The 14,783-nt window shown below is 42.9% G+C and overlaps 2 non-coding genes across 2 annotated transcripts; both read right to left on the minus strand.

The window, feature by feature from the left end:
- Nucleotides 1-1,241: 1,241 nt before the first annotated feature.
- LOC112088715 lies at nt 1,242-1,348 on the minus strand. Its single transcript, XR_002900660.1, has one exon. It is a non-coding gene; the product is annotated as a small nucleolar RNA R71 (small nucleolar RNA).
- A 7,243-nt stretch (nt 1,349-8,591) lies between these two features.
- Nucleotides 8,592-8,697, minus strand: LOC112088669. Its single transcript, XR_002900614.1, has one exon. It is a non-coding gene; the product is annotated as a small nucleolar RNA R71 (small nucleolar RNA).
- Between the last annotated feature and the right edge of the window lie 6,086 nt (nt 8,698-14,783).

Raw genomic sequence — 14,783 nt, forward strand, 5'->3', positions numbered from 1 at the left:
TGACATTTTGGTATGAAGGAGGATCAGTTTAGATGTTTGATACTTTCATGAGAAGATTAACATGCCTTGAGTTCAAAGTTAAATGAAATCGCTTGACAAAATAATTCATTAACCCATTAGTTTAGCTTGGAAGCATCCGAGTCGATTATCTTGTCTAGAGTCTCTTCCCTTATCGCATATTATCATCATCTGAATCACCTGTTTGTTGTTTGCATCTTGATTAGTTTAAATCTCTGCTTTTATTTAATTTTATTGCTTATTTGCCTGTTAATCATCGTCACCAAACTATTATCTTCTTGTCTTGACTTAAGTGAACAAATGACATAGGCTAGTGTCTCGTTTACAAGCTTGGTTTGACACCCCTTATACTACTTTGACAAGGGGATTGATAACCCTTCTAAGAGCCTCAAAACTCTTAGTTATCAATTGGCGCCGTTGCCAACTTGTAGGAGCATTATCCTCTTGTTTGTTCTTAAGATCAAGAATTTTCTTTCTTTTGTTTTACTGATTCTTTTGCAAGTTCTTGTTTTGTTTTCAGGTGCATGAATACCAGGTCTCGGAGCACAGGATCGCTTTTCCCATACGACGATAACATCGACAGATTAGAAAGACGAGCTCGCGAGAGAGAACGGCACTTTGACAGACTTGGAATGGCAGAACAACAGCGAATGGAGCAACAGGCTCAGGCGGCCGAGCACCAAGCTCAGGCTAATCAGGCGCAGGTAGGAAGAAATGAACAACAACCCTATGTTAATCAGCAACAGGCTCAAAGAAACGAACGGCTTGCTCAGCAAAACCAACACCAATCAAACAGAAATGAGCAACAAGCCCATCATGTTCATCCACCACCGCCACAAGTTCAGAGACAACACCCTCCAATTTGTGTTGGAGAGAATGACCGAGCTAATGCGCACCAATACCGAGCTGGGATTCAAGGTCCACCAGTTCAAAACAACAACTTTGAAGTTAAAGCTTCCCTGCTCAATATGGTGCAAAACTCCAAGTTCCACGGTCTGGCTGGAGAAGACCCTCTCGAGCATCTAGATCAATTTGATCGGGTTTGCGACTTAACCAAGATAAATGGCGTCTCCGAAGATAGCTTCAAGCTACGCTTGTTCCCTTTCAGCCTCGGTGATAAAGCACACCAGTGGGAAAAGAATATACCGAGGGGCTCTATACAAACCTGGGAGCAGTGTAAACTGGCGTTCTTATCAAAGTTCTTTTCCACATCACGCACGGCTAAGCTCAGGAATCAGATCTCAAGTTTCACGCAGCACAACAATGAGAGCTTTAGTGAGGCTTGGGAACGGTTTAGGAGCTATACTAACCAATGCCCACACCACGGCTTCTCAGAGGCATCCCTCTTGAGTACTTTATACCGAGGTGCACTCCCCAAGATCAGAAACCAACTCGACACAGCTTCAAATGGAAATTTTCTTGGGAAAGAGATCAATGCAGCAATGGAACTAGTCGAGAACCTAGCCATGTCCAATGACACGTATGGTGAGGACTTTGATAGAGCAAACCGTACAGAGGGATCTAGTGATGAACAGCATATGAAAAAGGATATAAGAGAGCTTCAGAGCAAGCTTGACAAGGTTTTGATGGCGACTCAAAAGCCAATACACTTTGTAGGCGAGTTTGATGAGCAAGGGCCAAGTTTTGACAATGTTAATGAAGATGGTCTAACTCAGGAGGAGCTGAACTACATAGGGAATCAGCAAAGGTATCAGCGGTTTAACAACCACGGCAATAACCCCAACCTCTCTTATCGAAACCCGAATGTAGCTAACCCTCAAGACCAAGTATACCCTGCTCAACAACACCAAAGCTATGCTCCAAAAACCCCTTTTCCGAATAACTTCCAGCCCAAGCAACAGTTCAGTGGGCAGCAGCACGGCTACATTAAGCAGAATCAAGCATCTTAGGGTAACAACTTCAACAACCAACCGCAGCAACACAAGTTTCCACCAGGGTTCAATCCGCAGCCGATGGGTAATCAACAACAGATTCAGGGAACGGGTCAGAATCAGATGGGGAACGATGTCTGTGGGATATTACAACAACTGTTACAGGGCCAGCAAAGGGTTGAGAGCCAGCACGCGAAAATGCAGCAAGATATCAGGGAGCTTAAGCAAAATCAGGCATCTACATCATCAAGAGGCCCGGCTTTACCAAGTAAACCGGAGCCGAACCCTAAAGAGTATGTGAACGCCATCACATTGAGGAGTGGTAAGGAATTACAAACTCCAACGCCTAAGACAAAGCTCATTGAGGCCAATGAGCAACTAGAGGGGGAGGCAGCCTCGGATGATGCGCATAAAGAAGAGGTCTTAGAGAAGGAACTGATCAAGGACAAAGGAAAAGAGGTGGAAAAGACAACCGAGCTTGAGAAGCCCTATGTTCCACCACCACCTTATCAAGCCAAGATACCGTTCCCAGGGCGTTTCAAAAAGAAAATCTTAGACAAAGCCAAGGCGGTCTTTGAGAAACACTTGGAGAACACGCAACTCACCTTACCCATTATAGATGCTTTCTTAGCTATACCCCAGCTTGGGAAGTTTCTAAAGGACACGATCCTCAACAAGACAAAGGAGCTCCAGGGTATGGTGATACTGAGTCATGAGTGCAGCGCAATAATACAAAGGAGATCTATACCAAGGAAGCTATCCGATCCGGGCAGCTTTACTTTGCCGTGTGCTTTAGGTCACCTGAAGTTCTCAAACTGTTTATGTGACCTTGGAGCTTCTGTGAGCTTAATGCCTTACACGGTGGCCAAGAGATTGGGATACAAAAGCTACAAGCCGGCCAAGATCTCTCTTGTATTAGCTGATAGATCGGTTAGATTACCGGTGGGGTTGCTTGAGGATCTACCTTTGAGGATCGGTGAGATAGAAATCCCCACGGACTTCATAGTTCTTGAGATGGACGAGGAACCATTAGACCCTATCATCTTGGGCCGACCGTTCTTGGCGACCGCAGGAGCAATAATAGATGTGAGAGGAGGAATGATTGAACTACACATCGGTTCCGAGACTATGAAGTTCAATGTGAAGGAGATGATGAAGAAACCGACCATTGGAGGTCAGGTTTTCTATGTGGAGGTAATGGAGGAGCTAGCTGATGAGCTCCTTGAAGAGTTGAACGCAGAGGATTCGTTACAAGTGGTCTTAACACGGGAACAAAGCGTGCACGGGTACTTGAGCGAGGAAAGCGAGGTGTACAAGCTTCTTTTGGACCAACCGAAGGAACTTGGAGCTGAGGCGAGGTTTTTGGAGCTCAGCAAGAGTGGCCTCGACATTTCAGACAACGAGGGATCCACGGGAACAGAGGAGACACCTCGGGATATCATGGCCATGACAGTTTGTGCCGAGGCCGATGGTATACCGCGCGAGAACAAGGAAAAGGCCGAGGAAGCTGTTCAGGGCCAATGCAGCTTTGATGCCGATTGGAATGAGGCAGACGCACCCCCTGTTGAGCTCAAGCCTCTACCAACAGGGCTCAGGTATGCGTTCTTAGGTCTAAACTCTACTTTCCCTGTGATCATAAACGATAACTTGCTTGAGCATGAGGAACGTGCATTACTTAATGAAATAAGGAAATTCAGGAGAGCCATAGGGTATTCCTTGGCTGATATTAGAGGGATCTCTCCTGATATATGCACCCATAGGATCCACCTGGAGGACCAAGACATGTCTTCTATTGAGCACCAACATCGACTTAACCCGAACCGCAAAGAGGTGGTTAAGAAGGAGATACTAAAGCTCCTTACGGCAGGGATAATATATCCAATCTCTGACTCTCGGTGGGTATCTCCTGTACACGTTGTGCCCAAGAAAGGTGGGATCACGGTGGTGAAAAACGATAAGGATGAACTCATAGCCCAAAGAACTATAACCGGCCATCGCATGTGCATTGACTATAGGAAATTGAATTCTGCATCAAGAAAATATCATTTCCCTTTACCATTCATTGATCAAATGCTTGAACGGTTAGCTAATCATCCTTATTTCTGTTTTCTCGATGGATACTCTGGATTCTTCCAAATACCAATAGATCCAAGAGACCAAGAGAAAACCACATTCACCTGCCCTTATGGTACTTATGCTTATAGAAGAATGCCATTCGGATTGTGTAATGCACCGGCCACTTTTCAAAGATGTATGATGCACATTTTCTCTGATCTAATTGAAGAGAAAGTTGAGGTGTTTATGGCTGACTTCTCCGTATACGGCTCCTCTTTCTCCGAATGTCTTGCTAATCTTTCTCAGGTTCTCAAGCGATGTGAGGAGCATAGGCTTGTCTTGAACTGGGAGAAGTGTCATTTCATGGTCCAAGAAGGCATTGTCTTGGGACACAAGGTATCAGAGAAAGGCATCGAGGTGGATAAGGCCAAGATCGAGGTGATGGTGAACTTACAAGCCCCGAATTCTGTGAAAGGAATAAGAAGCTTCCTTGGCCACGCTGGGTTCTATAGACGGTTCATCAAGGATTTCTCCAAGATAGCCAGGCCCTTGACCAGGTTATTGTGCAAAGAAGTGGATTTCAACTTTGATGAAGAATGTGAGGAAGCGTTCAAGAGAATCAAAGAGGCTTTGATCAGTGCACCGATTGTACAAGCCCCTGATTGGTCTCTACCATTTGAAGTGATGACCGATGCATCTGATTATGCTGTAGGAGCTGTCTTGGGGCAGAAGAAAGATAAAAAGCTCCATGTGATCTACTATGCGAGCCGCACCTTGGACTCAGCTCAAGAAAAATACGCGACCACCGAGAAGGAAATGCTTGCCATTGTGTTTGCATTTGATAAATTCAGGAGTTATCTAGTGGGATCAAAGGTTACAGTTTACACAGATCATGCGGCCTTGAGATATCTGATGGCTAAGAAGGACGCTAAGCCGAGGTTGTTGAGGTGGATCCTATTACTCCAAGAGTTCGATATGGAGATACTTGACAAGAAAGGCATTGAAAACGGAGCCGCAGATCACCTCTCCAGGTTGAGGATTGAAGAACAGGTCCCAATTGATGATGCATTACCGGAGGAGACCCTTATGCTAGTCAGGTTTTACCTAGAAGTGGAGGAAGCTGATATATTCATAAATTTCATCATTTAGTGTACATATTTTAGTCCAAATCATGTTTCATTTGCATACATTTTAGGTTTTTAGGCATTGTTTTAGGACTTAGGAGATTACATTAGGTCCAAGAGAGTTTTGCATGTTTTGGAGTGTTAAACAGGTGCTTTTGGAGCCAATTTGGAGTGGAGGATGTGATTCAGATGAAGAAATGGAGTTGGAATGATCAAAAATGGTGAAAAGGAGCAATTTTGGGTTTCTCGGCAAAATGGTGTACTGAAGGTCGAAGGTTCTCGGCCAAAATCGTTCCCGCGGGTAGAACTCTCGGCCAAAAACACGTGCCGCGGTTAAGTTTCTCGGCCAAAAATCTTGAGTGCAGATACATCTCGGAAATTACGTTACCGGAAGGTCTTGCCGTCGGATTTAGCTGTCGGAGTCTTCATAAAAGTTGGAGACATTGCGTCAAGAGTTCAGAACAGTTAAAATCAAAGCATTTGGACCACGGAGCTGAAAGATATGGTAATCGGAAGACAGACCTATCTCGCATCCATTCCGGAGCAATCCGATACTCCTGAATGATCGCCTGTCCGGGGAACCTTCCGGTCCGATTCAGTTGTCGGGGGCTTCATCAAAGCTGGAGACGATTGGATCATGGTTCCATAGAAAGTGGAATAATGGAATTCCGACGCGTGAGCAGAAAGTTGAGCTCGTCGGAAGAAACCCCTGTCTCGCTGCCGTCTTGGACCGACCCGATGAGCTCCGAATAATGCGAAGGACGGCGCACTTCCAGGCCGATTCGGTTTACGAGGCCTTCATGATAATCAGAGATATTTGAGTCCTCTTTCTAGAACGTCCAAGATCATCAATTCGGATCTATGAGCAAGAAGTTAACGTTTCCGGAATGGACACATGTCTAGACGCCTCTCTCTCATCGTGTAAATGCACTGCGAAGATGAGCCCTCCAGGAAGCCTTCCACTTCCCAAACGCCGATAGTTTCTTCACTAAAGATTGAGCTGAATGAGTTATATTTCTCATGGAACTGGTTTTAGGACAGTTGGAGTTATGACCTGAAAGTTACACTGAACAGAAGAGAAGCTGGTCATTTCGGGTTTTAAGAGATGCGACTGTAAGCTAAGTGTTGTGTCCTACCTCGGCGTGAATACCTCGGCATGTATGCCGAGGAGGCATGTTTACGAAGCCTTGGGACTATACCTCGAGGTAGGACTTCGGTATTATAACACCAAGGCTCCCTTGATCACCAAAATGATCTCAAAATGACTAAGTGTTGAAGCAGACCTTGGCGTAAACCCTTCAGCATGTTATGCCGAGCTCCTATGTTACACAAACCTCGGGTACCAAGCCCCTCGGCATGTTATGCCGAGGTCCTCATCTCTCCAACCCAGATTACAAACAAACCATCTTCACGTTTTAAAGCTTTAACCGGATCAAAGGCCAAGTCTCATGCATGTTCTTCAAGTGTTCATCAAAGTTTCAACCCAGCACATGACCCCCTGGTGTATGGCCCTCGGTGTGAGACTTCTTCAGATGGCGAGGGGTGGCTCCAGCAACCCAGAAAGGGCGGGTCAGTACCCAGTTTGTCCTGGGCTGACCCGGCCCACACCCTTTTATATAAATAGTTTTTAGAGACTAAAACCCTAGTTATCCATTATCTTATCCTTTATCTTAGTTTCTCTTTGGTTTCTCTTTCCTTATCTGTGTAAAACCGACGTGATTAAGTGATATCTAAGAGATTTCATTATCTTAAAGCTGTTTCTTATCATTTCATCATCTGAACTCAACTTCTAATCATGATTAACATCACCTCTTGCAAAGGAAATGGTGTGTTAATCATGATTAGTGAGTAGTTATCTTTTAAGCTTCTAGGTGTGTAGATTAGGGTGCTTAGATGATCGGTTTATGATGTTGAGGTTCTAGATTCTCATCTCCTTTCCTTAGTTAGCTGCTCTTAATGCTAGATCTTTGCACATCACTCTGATCTAGACCTTAGTCATTTCTCCACCCACAAGGTGTTTGATGAAATGTCTGAATGAGCTAAGCTAAGGGTTTATGCCTTTTTCATCATGAGAATGATTTGTTAAATGCATGAATGACATATTAGAACTGTTTCTTAATGCTCACTGATTCATATTTCACAAATGATGATTTGGTTTGAAAGTGGATTAGTGTAGAGATTAGTGCCTTCATGAGAGGATTAGTCTAGATTTGAGTTCTAAGTTAATTGGTTTTGAGATCATGTGATTGCTTGTTGCTGCTTTCTGTGTAAGATTCGGTCTCTTTGAAATAGAAACCGTTTGGTCATTATTAGACTTGATACTTTATGCTTGTTGATTGCTTGATCTTGCTTAAGGTGAATTAATCTTGATTAAGTGATTTACAAAGAGATTATTGTCATGGGAATGAATTAATCTGCTTTTGAAGTCTAGACTAAAGAGTAACTTGCATTGCATTATTGTTCTTAGCATCATGAATAAATCTCTAAAGCACCCTAATCAATGATCACATCTAGAGGTTTAGCTTTCTCTTTGTTTTGAATCTGAGTCTTTGTTTTGTTGTCTTGTTGCTTGTTCTTAAATTACTGCTTGTTTTTTTGTTTGTTTTATGTTTTAGATCACCTTGTTACCAACTCATCTGCTTGTTAGACTTGAATTAAGATAACTCCTCATAGTTCTAGTGTCTAGAATCTCTCCATTTGGATTGATACCTCAAGTGCTACAATGACATGAGTAGTTGAGGAATTGATCAAGGATTGAAAAATTCCTGCTATCAATTTGGCGCCGTTGCCAATTGGAGATTCATTCTAGCATTAGAACTTTGGATCTTCTTGAGATCAAGTCATTTTTTTCTTTTGTTTTACTAAGCTTTTATTTTCACCATGTTAATGTATATAACTAAGAGCATGCATCTCTTTGAGATGATCAATTTTCTCTTTTTCATTGTTACTAACTTGTCTTCCTTGATTCTCTTGAGCTTTGAAAGGTACCAAATTCACAAGAAGAGAAATGGAAAGACACGTTCTATTGAGCTGTTGGAGATGGACGTCCACAAGAGCATTATTCCAGTCCCAAAACCTCAACAACAGCCACGACTTCAAGCACTGCCTCCAGCACTGACCCAAGCTCCAAAGAAAACGCCAACAGTTGGAAGCTGTGACACTCCTTGTTGTCATGGAAAGAGGTATGGAATCCATCCTCCTCCAATTGAAGCTGTGGCCTATGAGATCAAAGCAAGCTTGGTTAGGTTGATTCAAGAAACTAAGTTCTTGGGGTCAGGCATGGAGAATCCATATGATCATTTGGATTGCTTTGAGAGGTTGTGTCAGACATTTAGGACTGGAGGAGTGCCCCACGACAGTATCAAGCTGATCTTGTTCCCATTTTCACTTGGAGAAAAGGCAAGCAAATGGGAGAGAACATTACCATCCCACTTGGTAAATTCTTGGGATGATTGCAAGTTGATCTTTCTCCAAAGGTTTTATCCAATACAAAGGACTATCCAAGCTAGGAAAGACATCTTGGGCTTCAAACAAAGAATCCATGAGACCTTTGATGAAGCATGGGAGAGACTTAAAGGCTACACTAGAGATTGTCCCCATCATGGGTTCCAACAAGAAGCTATCCTTGGTATCTTCTATTGGGGAGTTGAAAGAGAGCATAAATGGACATTGGATACAGCTAGCAATGGGCGTTTTGCAACTCTTACCATAGAACAAGGAGAGCTACTTGTTGAGAATTTGGCCAAGAGCAATGAAAGATACAAAGAGCTTGATACTGAAGATTGTCAAGATGGTAAAACTGAGGTGGAGCTTCGTTTTCAGCAAGAGTCTGTTCCACAAGGGCAAGCTGCTTCAAAGACTCAAGAAATGGAGCTGAACAGCATGTTCCAACAACTTCTGAAGGGACAAGATGAGCTCACAACAAGAGTAAAGCGTTCATACAATGATCTCCACAACAAAATAGAGAGTTTAACCTCTCAAGTGAATCACATGGAGAGCAAAGATCATGAAGCTGCCGAAGGGAGATAGAACGTGTACTCTTTAGTCCACAAGAAGACATTGCTCTTAGAGGTCTTTCTTCACAAGACAATGAGGACATTGAGCAACTCAGTGGAGAGGTGACCCTTGGAACTGAAGTTTTCGCTATAAAAGACATCCATGGAGCTTCTAGAGACAAAGTTCAGATTACTGCTGAAGAGAAGGCCGAACAACAGCTTCAGAAAGAAGAAAAAGCTATTGAACCGCCAGCTTATGTGTCTCTAAGTCTCTGTGATGAGTTTCAAAACTTTGAGATGACGTATGTGGGGACTTGTGGAATGAAAGAGAAGGATCAGCCTTTTGCTACTTGTGAGAAAAAGAAAGAACACCAAAGAGAGCTTGATCTTGAGTTCATTGATGGTGAGAAGTTCTTTAGTGATGATGAGGATTGCTTGGAATCTCCACCTCCCACACCAGGTGAGAAAGAGATCAGCAACAATAAAGGCAATGGTTCAGAGTACAAAGACAAGAGCCCAAAACGCATTAAACCATTCACTCTTGGGTCTTCTTCTCAAGTCTTAACTCTCACTCCATGGAAGTTTGATGGTGGAGCTGTGGAATACAGAGTTAAAGGCAATGGAAGATCAAGACCATTTGCCAAAGTCAGAGCTATCCTCACACAAGAACTCATAGACAAGGGATCTGGTGGTGTTCAAGAGCTGATGAACAAGGATCTCATGCTTGAATTCATGGACATGACAAGGAGCATCAAAGCTCCTCCTCTCCCTCATTAAAAAAGGTTTTACAAAGTCAAACTTAGTGACTTTAAACAAAGTGCTCTTGGGAGACACCCCAAGCTTATCCTTGTATATAGTCATTTTAATCTTTTCTTTAGTATCTTCAGAACGTTTTGATGGGTTTGCTAAGTGATCTCAGGTTCTAGAAAGCGTTCTTGCTCAATGGTTTGAAGGAACAAGTGCAGAGAGGAGCTTAAAGGTGGCGGCCTTATGATTCAAAGAAGCAGTGAACCTGAGACCTCGGCCAAGCACCTCGAGATGATCATTACCGAGGTCTCATGTTTGATCTTCACAGAACAAAGTGCTGTGAGAAGCCTTGGAGAGCCAAATCCGAGGTGTTCTTGAGCTAATACCGAGGTGCCCTTGCCACTTACACAGAAACTTGTCCACCTCGGTATAGAAGCCTCGGCATGGCTAGGCAGAGGGGTCCCTGAATGAGCATGAACAAAAAGGGACGCTTGAGAGACTTGAGTCCAAGCAGAGGGTTCAAAACACCAGCATCCTCCTCCATGTCCAATGCCTCCATTCCTTCATGAACAAGTCTGGTAACTCTCCAAACTCATTGTACAAATGCATCTAGTTCTTAATTTTTCATTTTGCATTTTTCTTGCTTTTGCCTTTCACTTCTCTCTTATGCTTTTATAACACAGAGGACTGTGTTATTTAAGTGTGGGGGAGGAGTTTAGTGTTTACTAATCATGTTTTCTTTGATCTTATTTTCCACTTTGAGTCTTGAGTCTCATGTAGTTGCATCTAATCAGAAAATTTTCACAAAAAATGTTCATTCTAGTTGCATTCACATTTTTAGGATCGAGTCTAGTTGCATCATATAGGTTGCATCTTGCTGGGAGTAATGATAGGTTTTCTAGAGAGTACATCACTTTGAAAACTTGAACTGAATATGCTTGTGAATCTTTTTCTGTGCTTGCAAAGTCTGAAACGATTTGAATCTAAGAAGCAAGTTTGAATTGAACTCAACTCTAGCTAAGTGATAACCCTGAACTTGAAATGTAAATATCTTTGATGCATTGCTTGAATAGGCTTGTGGATACCGACATACATACTTGAGCTAGAATCGTTGCTTTTACCACCCTCCTTCCTTAGCTCAAGCAGCTGAATCCACATCATGGATCAGTTCCCTCACCTTGAACCCATCTTTCTTTCGAGCCAATGTTCTTGTGTGAATTGTAAGGCCACCTTGGACTGAACTTGGCAGAAAGTGTTAGGTTTAGAGCGACAAGGGCTTGGCTCATTGAGTGATATGTTCCAACATCAAGGAACCAAGAGTATTGGTGAGAAATAAGTGTGGGGGAAAAGACTTGTTGGTGAGTGGAAAAAGGTGAGCTGAGTGGAAAAGTGAGAGTGGAAATAGCTAGGGGAATGAATGAAAATGAATTAAGTCTTGGATGTGAAAAGATAAGCTCTGAAATGAAAAGAAGCCAAAGGCTCAAGTGTCTAAAAGAGGCTATATGCTATGAAAGAAAAGAGCTGTGTGAATAAGTGAAAACCAAGGCTTGAAAATGAAAGAAAAAGGCGAGTCCCCTAGTGAAAAGAAAACGATTGTGAAGAGTGAGGATTCTGAGAGGGTGAGCAAGTGAGAAACGCTTTGAGTGGAGTGTGGGGTGTGATGAGTCTTGCCCTTGTATGCATCGGTTGCTTTTTACCTTTATCATTCTGCCGAAGTTTGGTCGTTCATAGAGAGATCCTTGTTGCATTGCACCCGCTTGAATATTGATGAGATCATTTTTATCTCATGACCTTACCCTAGCCAAGCCAGCCTATTTGAACATTGCATCATTTGATTCACCTGATAAAAGCTTATTGAATGTGAAAGAGTTGAGAGAGAGGAGAACTTGTGGAGATTTCTTGTTGAGTTGATATATATCTGAGTATGGCTTTGCATTGCATAATTGAGCATGAACTTGAATTCTCATTGTGATCACTTCTCTCTAAAAGGAAATATGAACTCCCAATGCATTCAACCTCTCTCTCTCATTTGTTCTTTTTGCTTGAGGACAAGCAAAGGATAAGTGTGGGGGAGTTGATATACTCATAAATTGCATCATTTAGTGTACATATTTTAGTCCAAATCATGTCTTATCTCATGCATTTTAGGTCTTTAGGCATTGTTTTAGGACTTAGAAGAATGCATTAGGTCCAAGAGAGTTTTGCATGGTTTGGAGTGTTAAACAGGTGCTTTTGGAGCCAATTTGGAGTGGAGGATGTGATTCAGATGAAGAAATGGAGTTGGAATGATCAAAAATGGTGAAAAGGAGCAATTTTGGGTTTCTCGGCAAAATGGTGTACTGAAGGTCGAAGGTTCTCGGCCAAAATCCTTCCCGCGGGCAGCTTTCTCGGCCAAAAACACGTACCGCGGCCAAGTCCCTCGGCCAAAAATCCCGGGTGTAGATACATTTCCGAAATCGCGTCACCAGAAGATCTTGCCGGCCGATTCAGCTGTCGGAGTCTTCATAGAAGTTGGAGATAATTGAGTCCAGAGTTCAGAACAGTTAGAATCAAAGCATTTAGACCACGGAGCTTAAAGATATGGTAATCGGAAGACGAACAGGTCTCGCATCCATTCCGGAGCAATCCGATACTCCTGAATGATCGCCTGTCCGGGGAACCTTCCGGTCCGATTCAGCTGTCGGGTGACTCACCAAAGTTGGAGAGGATTCAATCACGGTTCCATATCAAGTGGAATAATGGAATTCGGACGCGTGAGCAGAAAGTTGAGCTTGTCGGAAGAAACCCCTGTCTCGCTGCCGTCTTGGACCGATCCGATGAGCTCCGAAGAATGCGAAGGACGGCGCACTTCCAGGAAGATTCAGTTTCCGGGGTCTTCATAAGAATCAGAGATGTTTGAGTCCTCTTTCCATAACGTCCGAGATCATCCAATTCGGATCTATGAGCAAGAAGTTAACGTCTCCGGAATGGACACATGTCTAGACGCCTTTCTCTAATCGTGTAAATGCATTGCGAAGATGAGCCCTCCAGGAAGCCTTCCACTTCCCAAGCGCCGATAGTTTCTTCACCAAAGATCGAGCTGAATGAGTTATCTTTCTCATGGAACTGGTTTCAGGTCATTTGGAGTTACGAGCTGAAAGTTACACTGAACAGAAGAGAAGCTGCTCAATTCGGGTTTTAAGAGATGCGACTGTAAGCTAAGTGTTGTGTCCTACCTCGGCGTGAATACCTCCGCATGTTATGCCGAGGAGGCATGTTTACGAAGCCTTGGGACTATACCTCGAGGTAGGACTTCGGTCTTTCAACGCCGAGGCTCCCTTGATCACCAAAATGATCCCCAAACGACTAAGTGTTGAAGCAGACCTTGGTGTGAACCCTTCAGCATGTTATGCCGAGCTCCTATGTTACACAAACCTCGGGTACCAGGCACCTCGGCATGTATGCCGAGGTCCTCATCTCTCCAACCCAGATCACAAACAAATCCTCTTCACGTTTCAAAGCTTTAACCGGATCAAATGCCAAGTCTCATGCATGTTCTTCAAGTGTTCATCAAAGTTTCAACCCAGCACATGACCCCCTGGTGTATGGCCCTCGGTGTGAGACTTCTTCAGATGGCGAGGGGTGGCTCCAGCAACCCAGAAAGGGCGGGTCAGTACCCAGTTTGTCCTGGGCTGACCCGGCCCACACCCTTTTATATAAATAGTTTTTAGAGACTAAAACCCTAGTTATGCTTTATCTTATCCTCTAATCTGCCTCTTTTTGTTTTCTCTCTGCTTCTTAGTGTAAAAACGAGTTTGATCAAGAGATATCTAGCAGATTTAATCATCTTAAAGCTGTTTCTTATCATCTAATCATCTCATCTCTGCTTCTAATCATGATTAACACCACCTCTTGCAAAGGAAATGGTGTGTTAATCATGATTAGTGAGTAGTTATCTTTTAAGCTTCTAGGTGTGTAGATTAGGGTGCTTAGATGATCGGTTTATGATGTTTAGGTTCTAGATCTTCATTTCCTTTTCTTAGTTAGCTGCTCTTAATGCTAGATCTTTGCACATCACTCTGATCTAGACTTTAGTCATTTCTCCACCCACAAGGTGTTTGATGAAATGTCTGAATGAGCTAAGCTAAGGGTTTATGCCTTTTTCATCATGGGAATGATTTGTTAAATGCATGAATGACATATTAGAACTGTTTCTTAATGCTCACTGATTCATATTTCACAAATGATGATTTGGTTTGAAAGTGGATTAGTGTAGAGATTAATGCCTTCATGAGAGGATTAGTCCAGATTTGAGTTCTAAGTTAATTGGTTTTGAGATCATGTGATTGCTTGTTGCTGCTTTCTGTGTAAGATTCGGTCTCCTTGAAATAGAAACCGTTTGGTCATTATTAGACTTGATACTTTATGCTTGTTGATTGCTTGATCTTGCTTAAGGTGAATTAATCTTGATTAAGTGATTTACAAAGAGTTTATTGTCATGGGAATGAATTAATCTGATTTTGAAGTCTAGACTAAAGAGTAACTTGCATTGCATTATTGTTCTTAGCATCATGAATAAATCTCTAAAGCACCCTAATCAATGATCACATCTAGAGGTTTAGCTTTTACCATTTGCTTAATCACCATCATCTTGTTTGGCTTAATTGTTTAGTTCACTAATCATTACTTGTTTGTTTCTTGTTTATATTTTCACTTGCTACTTGTCACCAAACCTGTCTTTGATTAGCTTGACTTAAGAACTTATCTTATAAACTAGTGCCTAACTACCACACATATGGATTGACACCCCTTATACTACTTTGACAAGGGGATTGATAACCCATCTAAGAGCCTCAAAACTCTTAGTTATCATTGGCCGTGGTCGGGAGGCTTGTGACCGCGGGAAATGGGCTGTTGGCTGCGGTCGCGTGACTTGCTGGCCGTCTTCGAGTGGCTCCGGGGCTAATGGAATA

Source organism: Eutrema salsugineum, unplaced genomic scaffold (assembly GCF_000478725.1).
Source record: "Eutrema salsugineum unplaced genomic scaffold, Eutsalg1_0 scaffold_14, whole genome shotgun sequence".
Lineage (NCBI taxonomy): Eukaryota > Viridiplantae > Streptophyta > Magnoliopsida > Brassicales > Brassicaceae > Eutrema > Eutrema salsugineum.